At 42.4% G+C, this 17,886-nt stretch overlaps 1 pseudogene; it reads right to left on the bottom strand.

The window, feature by feature from the left end:
* Nucleotides 1-577: 577 nt before the first annotated feature.
* On the bottom strand, nt 578-15,669 carry LOC135517018 (3'-5' RNA helicase YTHDC2-like; annotated as a pseudogene).
* Nucleotides 15,670-17,886: the final 2,217 nt, after the last annotated feature.

Below are 17,886 nucleotides of genomic sequence, written 5' to 3'. Positions count from 1 at the left end.
GTTAGGGTAGATGTCAGTCTCCTTTTATTAAAACAAACAGAACAGAGCTTCTCTCGTGAGGTCACCTCATGTAAACACATCTTTCTGCACTCAGACATTCTTGAACATGAACATAATAACAATATTGCATCTGAAAAGCTGAACATGAACCCCAGTTACTGAAAAAACACCAAATAGAAAACACATTGTGTAACTGGTTGTGGATCACTGACAAAGAAGTGGCTAAGGAAGTGGTTCAAAACATTCAGGAACAAAACTAGCCCTCGATCTGTTATAATACTTTCTTCGATCTGTTATAATGCTACATAGCCAAGTCAAATGGTGAGGACCTCAAGGTCAGTCCAAGCAGTGCAATCTCTCATAGGTAAAGAGGGAGAAAATACATTTAATGACCACTGCCAACTGGTAATAGTATTTAATAAAAAAAAATAATCAAATGGGCATAGCAAAAGAACAGGCCAAGGCTGCGTAAAATTAAACAATAGTTTGGTGCATTTTAAATTAAGAAATGGGTCTGTCCAAGAGGGAGGAGTTATTTTCTCTAATTCCCAAAAAACTGCAAATTATATTTCTGGAGTCACGTTGTGTGTAACCTGTGGTTATCTGATGATAAAGATGGGGCCTGTTGTACCTCGTGTTGCTGTGGTAGCTGCTGTGGGTTTCCTAACAGTCTCTCCCACAGCAGCAGCTGGCCCCCAGCCTGAGGCTCCAACTCCTACATGTGAACCAGTGAGAGATAAGAGAGATAAAGTGAGGAGGGAAAAAATGTGTCCCATTCCAGTCATAGAAATATACAGACCAAAGATGGAAATGAGCTCCACTACAGTGCCTTGCGAAAGTATTCGGCCCCCTTGAACTTTGCGACCTTTTGCCACATTTCAGGCTTCAAGCATAAAGATATAAAACTGTATTTTTTTGTGAAGAATCAACAACAAGTGGGACACAATCATGAAGTGGAACGACATTTATTGGATATTTCAAACTTTTTTAACAAATCAAAAACTGAAAAATTGGGCGTGCAAAATTATTCAGCCCCTTTACTTTCAGTGCAGCAAACTCTCTTCAGAAGATCAGTAAGGATCTCTGAATGATCCAATGTTGACCTAAATGACAAATGATGATAAATACAATCCACCTGTGTGTAATCAAGTCTCCGTATAAATGCACCTGCACTGTGATAGTCTCAGAGGTCCGTTAAAAGCGCAGAGAGCATCATGAAGAACAAGGAACACACCAGTTAGGTACGAGATACTGTTGTGAAGAAGTTTAAAGCCGGATTTGGATACAAAAAGATTTCCCAAGCTTTAAACATCCCAAGGAGCACTGTGCAAGCGATAATATTGAAATGGAAGGAGTATCAGACCACTGCAAATCTACCAAGACCTGGCCGTCCCTCTAAACTTTCAGCTCATACAAGGAGAAGACTGATCAGAGATGCAGCCAAGAGGCCCATGATCACTCTGGGTGAACTGCAGAGATCTACGGCTGAGGTGGGAGACTCTGTCCATAGGACAACAATCAGTCGTATATTGCACAAATCTGGCCTTTATGGAAGAGTGGCAAGAAGAAAGCCATTTCTTAAAGATATCCATAAAAAGTGTCGTTTAAAGTTTGCCACAAGCCACCTGGGAGACACACCAAACATGTGGAAGAAGGTGCTCTGGTCAGATGAAACCAAAATTGAACTTTTTGGCAACAATGCAAAATGTTATGTTTGGCGTAAAAGCAACACAGCTCATCACCCTGACCACACTATCCCCACTGTCAAACATGGTGGTGGCAGCATCATGGTTTGGGCCTGCTTTTCTTCAGCAGGGACAGGGAAGATGGTTAAAATTGATGGGAAGATGGATGGAGCCAAATACAGGACCATTCTGGATGAAAACCTGATGGAGTCTGAAAAAGACCTGAGACTGGGATGGAGATTTGTCTTCCAACAAGACAATGATCCAAAACATAAAGCAAAATCTACAATGGAATGGTTCAAAAATAAACATATCCAGGTGTTAGAATGGCCAAGTCAAAGTCCAGACCTGAATCGAGAATATGTGGAAAGAACTGAAAACTGCTGTTCACAAATGCTCTCCATCCAACCTCACTGAGCTCGAGTTGTTTTGCAAGGAGGAATGGGCAAAAATTTCAGTCTCTCGATGTGCAAAACTGATAGAGACATACCCAAAGCGACTTACAGCTGTAATCGCAGCAAAAGGTGGCGCTACAAAGTATTAACTTAAGGGGGCTGAATAATTTTGCACGCCCAATTTTTCAGTTTTTGATTTGTTAAAAAAGTTTGAAATATCCAATAAATGTCGTTCCACTTCATGATTGTGTCCCACTTGTTGTTGATTCTTCACAAAAAAATACAGTTTTATATCTTTATGTTTGAAGCCTGAAATGTGGCAAAAGGTCGCAAAGTTCAAGGGGGCCGAATACTTTCTCAAGGCACTGTATATATACACAAAGGTATGTGGACACCCCTTCTAATTTGTGGATTCAGCTACTACAGCCAAACCAGTTGTTGATAGGTGTATGAAATCGAGCACACAGCCATGCAATCTCCATAGACAAACATTGTCAGAAGAATGGCCTTACTGAAGAGCTCATTGATTTTCAATGTAGCACCTTTCCAACAAGTCAGTTCCTAACATGTCTGTCCTGCTAGTGCTGCCCCAGTCTTCTGTAAGTGCTGTTATTATGGCTCAGCCGTGAAGTGGTAGGTCACACAAGCTCACAGAACGGGACCGCCAAGTGTTGAAGCGCATAGCACGTAAAAACCATCTGTCCTCGGTTGCAACATTTGCTACAGAGTTCTAAAAACGGTAACGTCAGCACAATAACTATTCGTCACTAGTCTAGCTAACAATAGCCTAACAGCAACACACAAGCCTAAGATCACCATGCGCAATGCCAAGGGTCCACATTGTGGTGTAAATCTCACCGCCATTGGACTCTGGAGCAGTGGAAATCTGGTAGTCCGACGGACTAATCTGGGTTTGGAGGATGCCAGGAGAACGCTACCTGTCCCAATGCATAGTGCCATCTGTAAAGTTTGTTGGAGGAGGAATAATGGTCTGGGGCTGTTTTTCATGGTTTGGGCTAGACCCCTTACTTCCAGTGAAGGGAAATCTTAAGACTACGGCATACAATGGCATTCTAGACAATTCTGTGCTTCCAACTTTGTGGCAACAGTTTGAGGAAGACCCTGTCTTGTTTCATCATGCCCATGTGCACAAAGTGAGGTCCATACAGAAATGGTTTGTTGAGATCGGTGTGGAAGAACTTGACTGGCCTGCACAGAGCCCTGATCTCAACCCCATCGAACACCTTTGGGATGAATTGGAGGGCTGACTGTGAGCCAGGCCTAATCGCCCAACATCAGTGCCCGACCTCACTAATGCTCTTGTGGCTGAATGGAAGCAAGTCCCCGCAGCAATGTTCCAACATCTAGTGGAAAGCCTTCCTAGAAGAGTGGAGGCTGTTATAGCAGCAAAGGGGGACCAACTCCATGATTTTGGAATTAGATGTTTGACGAGCAGGTGTCCACCTACATTTGGTCATATAGTGTATGTAGCAAACTAGCAATATACAGTATGTGTTCTGCATGGTCCCCAAGAAATAAACAAGTCATTTCATTTGAAATCTTAAATGTAAGCCATTTTGGTATGTTTGTTTAATTAGTCTTTGTACATTGAATGCTGTTTGTCGGTGGGGTCATCTTGACAATATAGAGTAAAATAGTAATGACGCATTTTTGTAGGCACTAACGGGGGAGAACTCAGCCATGGCTCGTTGGCCAAAGCCTATGGGGAAATTAATGTTTTTTTTGTAGGGTTTTTGGATAAACGCTGAAAATAAGGTCTGTGGTAAACACAGGCTTAGGAGGATCTCCTAAAATACGTTTTGTTCTATGAAATAATCTCAATCAGCTAACATCACTATCTGTGAATTCTGAAGCATTCTGAAGCATTTTGAGTAATCAAAACAATAACATAAAGGCTTAATAATTCATAAAGTTCATGTTAACAGACTGATATCTCATAGAACAAAACGTATAAGATCCCCTAAGCCTTTGTTAAATTCAGACTTTATTTTCAGCACACATCCCATAAACATTTACCATTTTTTGTAATTTAGCAGATGCTCTTATCCTGAGCGACTTACAATAATGATTACACACATTTTCATACTGGGAATTGAACCCACAACTCTGGTGTTGCAGGCACCATGCTCTAACAACTGAGCCACACAGGACTTCATAGGAATGGCCAACAAGGAAGAAAATGCTAAATCATTTCATTTTTTAGGACAACAAGCTGGCAAGTTCTCTTAATAGTAGACTGTGGGGGAGTTTTGACCATAATATTTATTTGTATTTATTTATTTATTTCACCTTTATTTAACCAGGTAGGCTAGTTGAGAACAAGTTCTCATTTGCAACTGCGACCTGGCCAAGATAAAGCATAACAATTAGACACATACAACAACACAGAGTTACACATGGAATAAACAAAACATAGTCAATAATACAGCAGAACAAAATAAAACAAAAAGTCTATATACAGTGAGTGCAAATGAGGTAAGATAAGGGAGTTAAGGCAATAAATAGGCCATGGTGGCGAAGTAATTACAATATAGAAATTAAACACTGGAATGGTAGATGTGCAGAAGATGAATGTGCAAGTAGAGATACTGGGGTGCAAAGGAGCAAGATAAATAAATAAATACTGTATGGGGATGAGGTAGGTAGATAGATGGGCTGTTTACAGATGGGCTATGTACAGGTGCAGTGATCTGTGAGCTGCTCTGACAGCTGGTGCTTAAAGCTAGTGAGGGAGATAATAGCTGTAGTCTGTGAAGACATTTTCACCATATTAGCAGCATAGCATCTCTCTTTGTTCGGTTGTCTATATTGGTCCTAGTCTGTGGAGTTGTTCTGACTGTATTGATGTTAGGTAACCCACCTGTCCGTCTCTGCTGATCTGCACTTTCGTATTGTCGTTCCAGGGGTTGAGCAGCTGCTGGGCATACTGGAAGGGCAGGCTCTCCTTCCGGGTCCACTCCACACTGAAGAACCCCCCCAACCCTGTGGAATCCCAGTCCTGACAGTGCCCCTGTCTGGTGACTGACATCATCCACGCATAGCCCTGAGAGGCACCAAAATGACATGTTACAGTCTACTAAAAATAAAATAAAAAATAAAACATTTTAAAAAGGATCTATCTACATTTTTGTCATTTCCTTGTTCTGTTCAATGTTCTCTACCTATATAGGTCTCTAAATACCCAGATTCATTTTGTTAAGTTCAATAGAATAGAAGATAAAAATTGCTGACACCATTCAAAACAATGAGGGTTTGGAACTTTAAAGCCAATTAGCTCAGAATTATCTTTTTGCAGATAGAACCTTAGAACACCAAGCTCTCGACTTTGCGCCAAAGAATTAGAAAAGTTTAAAAATACAATACCATTCAGTAGTCACTAGATAAGCCTATCAATGAGGTCGTTAGATAACACTCATCAAGTAGTCACCACACAAGACTATCAAGTAGTCACTAGACAAGACAATCTCTCACCTTCCTCAGAGCTGGTGCAGATGTTTTGCAGCAGGTGCATGATGAGGTCCAGGTCCACCCGCTCATCGTCAAAGCTGTGGTGGTATTCCTTGAGCAGCTCCTGGTCCTCCGGGCTCATCTCTGTGGTGGCTGCCTGCACCAGGGACCACTCGTCCAGCTTCCCCGCCTCCAGGGATGAGCTACCAAGGAAGCGAGTATTTCTGTTATCATCCTCAAAAAAAGGCAGGGTTTTTACATAGAGCCATTCATAACAATGATACAGTGATAAATGGTGCTCTTACAGGTAGGATTCTAGTAGGTCCACCACTTCTGCCTGCTGGAAGTGCTTGGCCCAGTCCAGTGCTGTCCTGAAACAAACCAAATACTGATCAATATTTCAGACTCATTCATGTTGTATAGAGTAAATAAAAAGAGGATGCATTTATACAGTTATTCAAAGAACCCTTACCAGCCATTGGAAGCCTTTATTCTGACGCTGGCTCCCATACTAAGCAGCTGCTCAATCTGACTGAGGAAGCCTCGACCTGCTGCCACCATGAGGGGAGTGGCGCTTGTCTCACTGTGCATGTAGTCCACTGAGAAGCAGAAGGAGGAGGACATATCAGGCTTGGAACTACTGGAAATATTACTCTCAACTCTTGGGATTAATTAAAAAAAAAATGTATTTACATTTTTGATTTACATTTTTGATTATGTTGGTGTCATTATTTCATACACAAATAAAATAGAGATACAAGAGTAAACTGGGGCACATAGTTAAGGACGCATACAAAACCTATCTTACCGCTGACGTTCTCGCTAAGGATGAGATTGAAGAGCTGGATGAAGGCATCAGCGTCCTGGTTGAGGAAGATGTCTGAGATGCAGGCATCCATCTCCTTCAGCAGCCACGGGTCCAATGACGCCACACCTTTCTCATTCTGAAACAACACATCCTGAATCAAACTGATAGCAAACCCAGTGCCACTTACTAAGAACCAGGAAATAATATCCCTGTGACATTGCTCCTCATGATTGAGTTCACCAATCAGTGAATAATCCAAAAATAAGTAGTGGCATCTCTTCAGCCCATTCATACTGAAAATAACTGAAGCAACTGGGAGAAAATAACATAGAAAACTAGGATATTGAGAAATGAGCATGGCCCCCATATCCAACCCAAACTAACTGTTGTTCTCACCAGCTGGTTGAAGACACTGTCCCCTCCATCATCCAGCAGGTCGTTCTCCTGGAGGACACAGGAGGCTGAGGTCTTCTCCCTCTGGGGCTCCTGGCGGGAGCCGCCCTCCTGGACCTTACACCACTCTGTCAGGGACGTCTGCTGCTTCTCGACTGCCAGGGACGACACACACATGCACTTGTTCAGTCTGGGAGACATTGGACATGAGTCCAAAACAGTGTTCAGAAATCAAAATGGAAATCAAGCAAACCAGGATTGAGAGAAGGTTGGTAGTTACCCCTCTGAATTTCCTTTTTGTATTTCATCATGTCTTTGTTTGCATAACCTTTTGTCCTCAAGATATCTTCCAGGAAGAGTTGCTTCACCTCAAATGGTCTTCCTTTGACTAGATCAAAAAAGTATTCTTACTTTCCCATTAATTAATTTCATTTAACAAATCAGTGCTTGCAGGACCAGTCAAGACAAGCACTAGCACTGTCCATACAGAGTTCTTTCCCTGCAATTACCTGGCTTTTGCAGGTAACAGTTTCATTGATGAATCCCGGTCCCAATTTCAGATGAGTATATTAGGTGATTCTGTAGTGATTTCTGTACTCTCGTCTCTGTATGTGGCCTATCCAAACAGACGGGGTTGACTTACTGTGGATGACGGGACAGGAGCTGAAGTAGCGGAGGAACATGGAGCATGTCCGTCATCTTGATCCGCAGGAAGTCACTCAGGCCGTCCCGCTCGTGAACCTCGTCCTGACACAATGAACTCATTTTGATGTGCATTCATACAGTAAAAGCTGTGAACTATAACAAAAGGGTCACAGTAACTTTTACTCACCACAACGTCATGAGTAACAGTGGACATTGTGGCGTCTCCAGCCATCAGTGTTCTCAGCAGGACTCCGCTGGTGCAGAAGGTCAGCAGCGTCTTAGGAGAAACTCTGAGGGGGCAAACAAATCAAATTTTATTTGTCACATGCGCCAAACACAACAGGTGTAAACCTTACCATGAAATGCTTACTTACAACCCCTCATCCAACAATGCAGTTCAAGAAATAGAGTTAAGAAAATATTTGCTAAATAAACTAAAGTAAAAAATCTAACAAAAATGAACGCAATAAGATTACATAACAATAACAAGACTATACAGAGGGGGTACCGGTACCGAGTCAATGTGTGGGGGTACAGGTTAGTCGAGGTAATTTGTACAGTGGTAAAGTGACTATGCATAGATAATAAACAACCGATCAGAATGCTCTCGATGTTGCAGCTGTAGAACGTTTTGAGGATCTGGGGACCCATGCGAAATCTTTTTAGTCTCCTGAGGGGGAAAAGGTGTTGTCGTGCCCTCTTCACAACTGTTTTGAAACTCTCGACCCATTCCATTACAGCCCCGTTTGTGTTCATAGGGGCCTGTCCGGCCCTCCTTTTCCTGTAGTCCACAATCATCTCCTTGGTCTTGCTCACATTGAGGGAGTGGTTGTTGTCCTGGCATCATACTGCCAGGTCTCTGACCTCCTCACTGTCTCTGACCTCCTCACTGTCCTCCTTATTGTTGTCGGTGATCAGGCCTACCACTGTTATGTTGTCAACAAACTTGGTGTTAGAGTTGTGCTTGGCCACGCAGTCGTGAGTGAACAGGGAGTACAGGAGGGGAGTAAGCACGCACCCGAGGGGCCCCGGTGTTGAGGATCAGTGTGGCAGATGTGTTGTTGCCTATCCTTACCACCTGGGGGCGGTCCATCAGGAAATCCAGGATCCAGTTGCAGAGGGAAGTGTTTAGTCCCAGGGTCCTTAGCTTAGTGATGAGATTTCATTAATTTCTGCACAGTAGCACAGTGAACGTAGACAGAGTTAGTGCCTCCCTTCCTCCCTTGCTCTCTCCTACCTGCTCTCCAGGCGGATCTGGTAGCCGATGGTCTGACCGATGCTCTCCCCTCTCTCGGCTGCAACCCGCTCCGCCACAGCGATGGCAGCCAGACGCCGGGGCTGCGTGCAGAAGATACGACAGGGGATCCCATTTCGGCTGCAGTCGTCCAGAAGGAACTGTGGGATCTGGAATGGAAAAACACTTCCCAATTACTTTCTAGCTGATCAGGAACTTACAAATGTAATACCTTTATCATACCAATGCAAAACCTTTGTAGAGCATAAGAACAGCACAATCCCATATTTGGACAGTGACGTAAAACGTTTCTCCCCCTCACCTGTGTAGTTTTCCCCGAGCTGGTCTCCCCCACCACTAGGACCACACGGGTGTGTCTTTAAGCTAATTGATTGCACCTAAATTGATTCACATAATTTTAAACTAATATAGTACCTAAAATCCGATTTGGACCAAACTTCATGCTACCAATGAGTAAGACATGAGGAATCCAAAGAAATTGTCAAAAGCAACCTTACGGACCCCCCACACCATGCCCACCCCAACGGCCAGTAAACAGAATCGTTCCTGATGTCTGACAAGTAGTATGAAGCTGCGGCTAGAAGTATTGTTTCTTCATACTAGGTAATGTACAGAAGGGTGCTGAGGGGAGGATGGCTCATAATAATGGCTATAATGGAGTGAATGTAATGGTATCAAACACATGCAAACCATATGTTTGCTACCATCCCATTTATTCCGTTCCAGCCATTACTATGAGCCTGTTCTCCCCAATTACGGTGCCACCAACCACCTGTGATGTAATGTGTTCTCAGTAAATGTGGTGATGGTTATTTTCCCCTGTTCAGAGAAATTAGTCATTGAAGTTAATGCACCATCATACAACCTGATATTACCAGGAATTAACCACTAGACAGTGCTGTTCCTGCTCTTTGTTGAAAAAAGTGTGATGAATCTCCCTCCCCTTCAATGTTAATCGCATCGCTGTGCACCTCTCAAATTTACTAACAATGCGGAGGGCTCCATATAACTCCGCATTGACATAATTTGTTTATATTTATTTGACCTTTATTTAACTAGGCAAGTCAGTTAATAAGAACAAATTCAGTTGACGGTAGGCCGGGGCGGAACCTCCTGTATAAAACACAAACTCAATTCCTTGACAACTTTCTTCACAATAGCTCTGCTCTGCTAAGCGCAAGAAGTATGAAAGCCCTGAAGTCTGCATTACAGTAAATGCTGTATGACCTCGTCAGACGTCGGATTGACCATGCAGAGCATTTTAATGGTGCAGCTGATTTCCCAGACTACTCAAACTGAATTATGCTGGTGCTCTGTTCGCTACATACTTCAGTCAGACTTCCATCGTTGAAGTCGTTTGTGGTGACAAGGGGAACAAGGGGCGTTGTACAAAAAAAAGTCATCAACTATTGGATAATCTCCAACAAATCAGAGGATCAAAGCCAATCAAGATTTTTCTAAATAACGCTTTACCCATGTGTGTTCTGTCTCTAGCCCAACCCATCGATTTCTGAGACAAATCAGAACAGTTAGATCCAGGCTCATTATGGAAAAGAAAGTAATGTCCGTGGGCCTGGCGTAGCGTTTGGCCGAAGCAAGGAGTTTGGGTAGCCAGGCAGATGAAGCTTGTTTTTGGTAAATAACGTGTCCACTCTATTTCGCCAAGAAAATTACCTTGCTGGATAACTTGGATGCATGAATTTCACATTTATGTCCATGCTTCCATCATCCACAGCATCTGCAATTCCAATCCAGTACTCACCATCATAGCAGCAAACTAGAAAATCAAATGCTTAAACAAATCAAAATATATTTTATATTTGAGATTCTTCAAAGTAGTCACCCTTTGCTTGATGACAGCTTTGCACACTCTTGGCATTCTCTCAACCAGCTTCATGAGGTAGTCACCTGGAATGCATTTCAATTAATAGGTGTGCCTTGTTAAAAGTTCATTTGTGGAATTTCTTTCCTTCTTAATGCGTTTTAGCTAATCAGTTGTGTGATGACAAGGTAGGGGTGGTATACAGAAGATAGGGCTATTTGGTAAAAGACCAAGTCCATATTATGGTAAGAACAGCTCAAATAAGCAAAGAGAAATTACAGTCCATCATTACTTTAAGACATGTAGGTCAATCAATCCGGAATATTTCAAGAACATTTCAAGTTTCTTCAAGTGCAGTCGTAAAAACCATCAAGCGCTATGATGAAACTGGCTCTCATGACGACCGCCACAGGAAAGGAAGATCCAGAGTTACCTCTGCTGCAGAGGATGAGTTCATTAGAGTTAACTGCACCTCAGATTGCAGCCCAAATAAATGCTTCACAGAGTTCAAGTAACAGACACATCTCAACATCAACTGTTCAGAGGAGACTGCGTGAATCAGGCCTTCATGGTTGAATTGCTGCAAAGAAACCATTAATAAAAAGAAGAGACTTGCTTGGGCCAAGAAACACAAGCAATGGACATTAAACCTGGTAGAAATCTGTCCTTTCGTGTGATGAGTCCAAATTTGAGATTTTGGTTCCAACTGGCATCTCTTTGTGAGTCGCAGAGTAGGTGAACGGATGATCTCCGCATGTGTGGTTCCCACCGTGACGCATGGATGGAGGTGTGATGGTGCTTTGCTGGTGACACTGTCTGTGATTTATTTAGAACTGATTGAAGGCACACTTAACCAGCATGGCTACCACAGCATTCTGCAGCGATACAGCATTCCATCTGATTTGCGCTTAGAGAGTGATGGAGTGCTGCATCATATGACCGAGCCTCCACAATCGCCCGACCTCAACCCAAATGAGATGGTTTGGGATGAGTTGGACCGCAGAGTGAAGGAAAATCAGCCAAAAAGTGCTCAGCATATGTGGGAACTCCTTCAAGACTGTTGGAAAAGCATTCCTCATGAAGCTGGTTGAGAGAATGCCAAGAGTGTGCAAAGCTGTCATCAAGCAAAGGGTGGCTACTTTGAAGAATCTCAAATATAAAATATATTTTGATTTGTTTAACACTTTTTTGGTTACTACATGATTCCATATGAGTTATTTCATTGTTTTAATGTCTTCACTATTATTCTACAATGTAGAAAATAGTACAAATAAAGAAAACCCCTTGAATGAGAAGGTGTGTCCAAACTTTTGACTAGTACTGTGTGTGTATATATATATATATATATAGAAATATATATATACACATATATGCATATCCTTTTTTAAAGGAACTCAAGACAGGCTTTGGGTAGTGCGTCATGTTAGTCATTGCATACATGATCAACTAGTCCATGTCAGCTAACATTATTTTAATTAGGTTTTTTGGCACATTGATATTGCTTTATTTTTTTTGTCACTCAAATATCACATTAATACACCTTAGACATAGTATAGAATTGAAAGAAAATTAGCGTTAATACTGCAACATATTCTGCACTAACAAGAGGGGTGTGAACAGTTTGTGTCATGAACAGTACTGGTGCCCATAGAAATGGACATGGCGTGTGGGCGCAGGATGTGAAATGTGGGAAGCCCCCCCCCTACAGGCTGATCCAACTTTGATGTAATGTCCTTAAAAACAAGTCAAAATGAGGCTCAGTAGTGTGTGTGGCCTCCACGTGCCTGTATGACCTCCCTACAACACCTGGGCATGCTCCTGATGAGGTGGCGGATGGTCTCCTGAGGGATCTCCTCCCAGACCTGGACTAAAGCATCCGCCAACTCCTGGACAGTCTGTGGTGCAACGTGGCGTTGGTGGATGGAGCGAGACATGTTGTCCCAAATGTGCTCAATTGGATTCAGGTCTGGGGAACGGGCGGGCCAGTCCATAGCATCAATGCCTTCCTCTTGCAGGAACTGCTGACACACTCCAGCCACATGAGGTCTAGTATTGTCTTGCATTAGGAGGAACCCAGGGCCAACCGCACCAGCATATGGTCTCACAAGGGGTCTGAGGATCTCATCTCGGTACCTAATGGCAGTCAGGCTACCTCTGGCGAGCACATGGAGGGCTGTGCGGCCCCCCAAAGAAATTCCACCCCACACCATGACTGACCCACCGCCAAACCGGTCATGCTGGAGGATGTTGCAGGCAGAAGAACGTTCTCCACGGCGTCTCCAGACTCTGTCATGTCTGTCACATGTGCTCAGTGTGAACCTGCTTTCATCTGTGAAGAGCACAGGGCGCCAGTGGTGAATTTGCCAATCTTGGTGTTCTCTGGCAAATGCCAAACATCCTGCACGGTGTTAGGCTGTAAGCACAACCCCCACATGTGGACGTCGGGCCCTCATACCACCCTCATGGTGTCTGTTTCTGACCGTTTGAGCAGACACATGCACATTTGTGGCCTGCTGGAGGTCATTTTGCAGGGCTCTGGCAGTGTTCCTCCTTGCACAAAGGCGGAGGTAGCGGTCCTGCTGCTGGGTTGTTGTCCTCCTACAGCCTCCTCCACGTCTCCTGATGTACTGGCCTGTCTCCTGGTAGCGCCTCCAAGCTCTGGACACTACGCTGACAGACACAGCAAACCTTCTTGCCACATCTCGCATTGATGTCCCATCCTGGATGAGCTGCACTACCTGAGCCACTTGTGTGTGTTGTAGACTCCGTCTCATGCTACCACTAGAGTGAAAGCACCGCCAGCATTCAAAAGTGACCAAAACATCAGCCAGGAAGCATAGGAACTGAGAAGTGGTCTGTGGTCACCACCTGCAGAACCACTCCTTTATTGGGGGTGTCTTGCTAATTGCCTATAATTTCCACCTGTTGAGCTTAGTTCAACTGTCGTACCCCACCAAAACCTAAATATAAGCTTGTTTTACTCCACTGTATGTAAACAAAGTAAATGTAAACAAACACTGTATAGCCTCAAAACATAGTTAAAACTATCTGCCCCATGTGCTAGATCCAGCTGTGTGTGCCTCCCTCTAGCACAAGTGAAGTGAGTTTCGGAACAACTGAAGGTATGCATTTTAGTAGTTTTCACATACAAATGTTATATGTCCGAATCAAAAAGGATTTCCAAAACGAACATGGTCGCTGTAGTAGAATTTTGATTTTTATTGGTCCCATCAGGTAGCCTGATTTCAGATATGTCCATGTAAACAGAATTATTAGGGAAATTGTTCTTCTTGCAAAGCAGGTAAACAATTTAATCAAAACTATTACATTAATCTGACTATCCTCAATAATTGTATTATTGTGTGCATGTAACGGTAATCAATGACTAATTTCTCTGAACAGGGGTAAATAACTATCATCAAATTGAATGAAAATACATTACATTCTATCATGAAAAATATACTGCTAGCCGCTGCTTCCCACAACTTGTCAGACAGAAAACTGAAAATGTATACTGGACTTTGGTGTGGGCTTAGTGTGGGGTTTGGGGAATCTGTGAGTTGCTTTTGACCATTTATTTGGCATCCTCGTGTCTTAATCAATGTTAAGAAAAGGTTTGGTCCAAATTGGATGTTGGGTACTATATTTATTGAATATTAGCTACAGTATATGAATCCTGTACATTGAAATGGCCAATTTGGGTGCAAACTACGATCTTAATGTAGTTCAAATTGTCTTTCAACAAAATACTTTTGCCGGAATTACCTTATTTGTTTCTAATTACAGAAACGATTTCAGAAACAATCTGAGATGTCGAAATCTTCTTTCTTGAGTTTTTTGAGGTGGAACGACCCTAGAACTACTATGATGCTGACAAAGATTCAACGCTAGCTACTTATGGCTCTCATCTGGAGCTATTCACAAGGGAGCGGAAGGTAGCCTAGTGGTAAGAGCATTGAGTCAGTAACCGAAAAGTTGCTCAATAAAGGTATACATTTAAAGTAGTTGCAAACTGTTAGCTAGCCATCACCTGAGCCATGTAGTTTACTATTTATAGGTAAAATAGCTCGTGACAATTGTGTTAATTTAGCTGATGTTCGCGAACTACAGCACCTAGTATCTAAGAAATATAACTAGATAAGTTAGCAAGCCACTAGCTTCAAGCTAAAAATAAGCTGGCCAGCTTGTTAGCCAGTTAATATAGTTATAGCTACAGAGATATTGTTGATAAAGAGATATGATGAAGGGCGAGCCGGTCAAGGATCGATGCAGACAAGGTGGTAGATTGTATGACAAGCGACAGTTTATTCAGAGTAAAGATATCTGGTACAGCGTATATACGGCCCTTCTATTAGCTCATGAGGAACCAACAAAAAAGCCCCGCTAATCGTTTGCACAAGCAATTAATACAGAACAGAAAGTAGGTTGATTCTAGAAGTTCGGTTCTTCGGATTGGTTCAGTTGTCTGTCCGTCATCGTAGAATCCCTCCATGCCTGTTCTCAGTCACACAATGTTCAGCTAGACAAAAGGAGGTTATGTGTGTGCGCTGGTTTGTCTCCAAGTCAAGGTTGTCTCTCCCTATTCTGTTTCTCCCTGCCAATGTGTGTAGGAGTCTTATCTGTATGTCCTCGGTAGTTAGTGTGTAATGTGTGTGCGTTCGTGTCCTCACTGGATGTTGTGGCCGAACTGAAGGCTAGCACCTGTGGCTAGGATGTATCCTATTTTGACAGTGTTGTGGATGATTTAAGTGAGTCTGTGAAAATACGTTGCTATGTGTTGTCAGCAAGGCAATAGGAGTAAGTTGGTCACCTGCATAAGATGGTCACCTGCATAAGAATTAACATTTCTTTACAATATAACAAAGGTGTCATTGAGCTTTATCCATTATTGAGTCAATTATAGATGCGTCTCATAATGTTTTAATTGTAAGTAACGTGTAACTAGCTAGGTAATACATTTTGTTATGTCAGATTCCCGCTCGTGCGCCTGCAGAAGTTCGCAAACACTGCATTGATGAAAGGTCACAGACACCGCTATGGGTGCGTCCCAGTAAGTTTTGCTTCCACTACTTCGTCTGTAAAACGTTCCAGTTATGAATTTAGAACAAGCTTAGACTTGTCTCGTCCGTAAACTGTATTATGTCACTGTCACTGCCAGAAGCAACCCCTACGTACAAGGGAAACACTTCTCACGCCATTTCGATAACTAAGTTATTTCTTCGTAGCAGGTTAGGAGAACGTATGCAGCAGGTTGGGAGAATGAGCGTAGCAGGTTATTATGATATAGACTGAGGTTATGAAAAGAGTTAAGTTTAGCGAAAAGCCTCTCCTAACCTGCAACGAAAATCACTTAATGTTGAAGTTGCGTGAAAAGAGTGCCCCCCCCCTCTACTTCTAAGCTCATGTGTTGATCTGAAAGGTTTAGATAGTACTGAATAGGTGGCGTAACAAATGCTACCCATTTGTGACACGATAGATCCCCAAGTTTTGGTCAGTGTTTCCCAGAGGACTCTAGTGTGAAATTGTGTAAAAGGTATACAACCACCCCTTCCTTCATTCCCTGCTCTTCTGGCTTATCCTATTATATCCTTTTAAAACGTAGATAAGGGCTCCCCCTCCTGGACATATGCTGTCGGCATACTGTTGATTATACCTTTTCTAACAGCAGAATACTTGAGTGTACACTGTCATGAGGTGTTATTTTTGTATTAATTGAAACCATAAAAAATCTGTAAAGAAGCTTTTACTGTCAATTGATGTCAAAACCCTGAGCATGTGGAAAAACATCCCTGAAGTTATGTCTACTTTGTTTTTAAAAAATGTGTGGAGAATCAATTGTGCTAAGCAATAGCTCCTCTCCACCACACTCATCCCACTTTAAAGGCCACTTCCACCACTTTTCAACCTCATTTTTATTATCTCCAGCATAATACCAGTCTTATGTGAAAACGGCACATTTCTACAATAATATTAAGTTAAAAAGTTAGACTCGATGACATCATCAAAAGTTTAAACATTTGAATAACAGTGGTTTTCAAACACTATGAGATTCGCAGTGACGTGTGGAGCTAGAAACTCATTGCAGGTTTGTTTTACTTTTTAATCCTACCCTGTGATGTCACAGAAGTATTTTTAAGGACCTTCCTTCATATCTTTTTAACCACAGATCATAGAAACATGCTATTTTCACATGTTTATACACTGGTTTGGTGGTGGAGATAATGAATATGAGGTTGAAAATTGCCGGAATTGCCCTTTAACCTTGCTTAAATACTAGCAATTGTTGATGTAGACATAATCTGTCTGATCTGAGTCACAGCACAAATGTAGGAGGTGGAAGAATGAAAGCAGAGGTTGTTTGGTGAACTAAGTGGTGGGACCTTGGCTGAGATGTGATGCCTTGAACAGAAGGTGCCTAGGAGTCAGCTCAGTGGGCTAAATGCAAAGTCACGCAGACACCCAGGCTCACTACCTTGTCAGTAGACTTTCAGCAGTAAAACCAGGAGCTGAGTGGTCAGTGAAAGGCAGAGTAGAGTACAAAAGGGGGAAAGATCCATCCTCCCATCCACCAACTACATCTGGAACCCTTTTGTGATAGCAAATTCATCAGAGACCCCCTCATAATCAGAACACAACTTGAGTGACATAAAAAAAATAGCATACAATGACTTTGGCAGTGCTTGGCTGGTCAAACCACGTCTCGGCCCTGGGAAGGAACACTTTAAAGGCCCAATTCTCAGTTTTCTACGTAATTTTAACCACGGCAGGTAGCCTAGCAGTTAAGAGCGTTGGGCCAGTAAACAAAAAGTCGCTGGATCAAATCCCCTGAGCCGACTAGGTGAAAAATCTGTCGATGTGCCTTTCAGCATGGCACTTAACCCAAATTGCTGCTGTAAGTACCTCTGGATTAGAGTGTCTGCTAAATTACTTAAATCTAATTTTACACATTTTGTCATGGGACATAGATAATTTTTGTTGTTGCAGCTTTGACGCTTATATCCTGCAATTCTACACAATTTTCCATGAAGCAGATAGACCATTTTTGGGGAATACAAGAAGTATTGAGTTGCAAAATGTATAATTGGTGGAGTACTGTGGATATCAATATCCCTGTGAGCCTCCCAGGCACATGTTACTCAGGGTTAAGAACATCAATTGTAGATTAATAATATGACATTTTATTGTTTTCCACACTTTAAACTTATTCTGGGGATCCTTTGGCCAACATTTGTTTCATCTGTTGTTGTTAGAAATATTAATTTAAAAAAATGATGTACAATTGTTTATTATTTTTATTATTAAAAACATTATATTTTGAGATTTGGCCGTGGCCCCTAGAGTAGTGGTCCCCACTTTGAGAACCCTTGCTGTAAATTGCTCACAGCCAACATTTATTATTACTTATTACTTCAGGT

Source organism: Oncorhynchus masou, chromosome 28, assembly GCF_036934945.1.
Source record: "Oncorhynchus masou masou isolate Uvic2021 chromosome 28, UVic_Omas_1.1, whole genome shotgun sequence".
Taxonomy (NCBI): Eukaryota; Metazoa; Chordata; class Actinopteri; order Salmoniformes; family Salmonidae; genus Oncorhynchus; species Oncorhynchus masou.
Note: the sequence above shows the minus strand (reverse complement) of the source record. Positions and strands in the feature narration are given on the sequence as shown.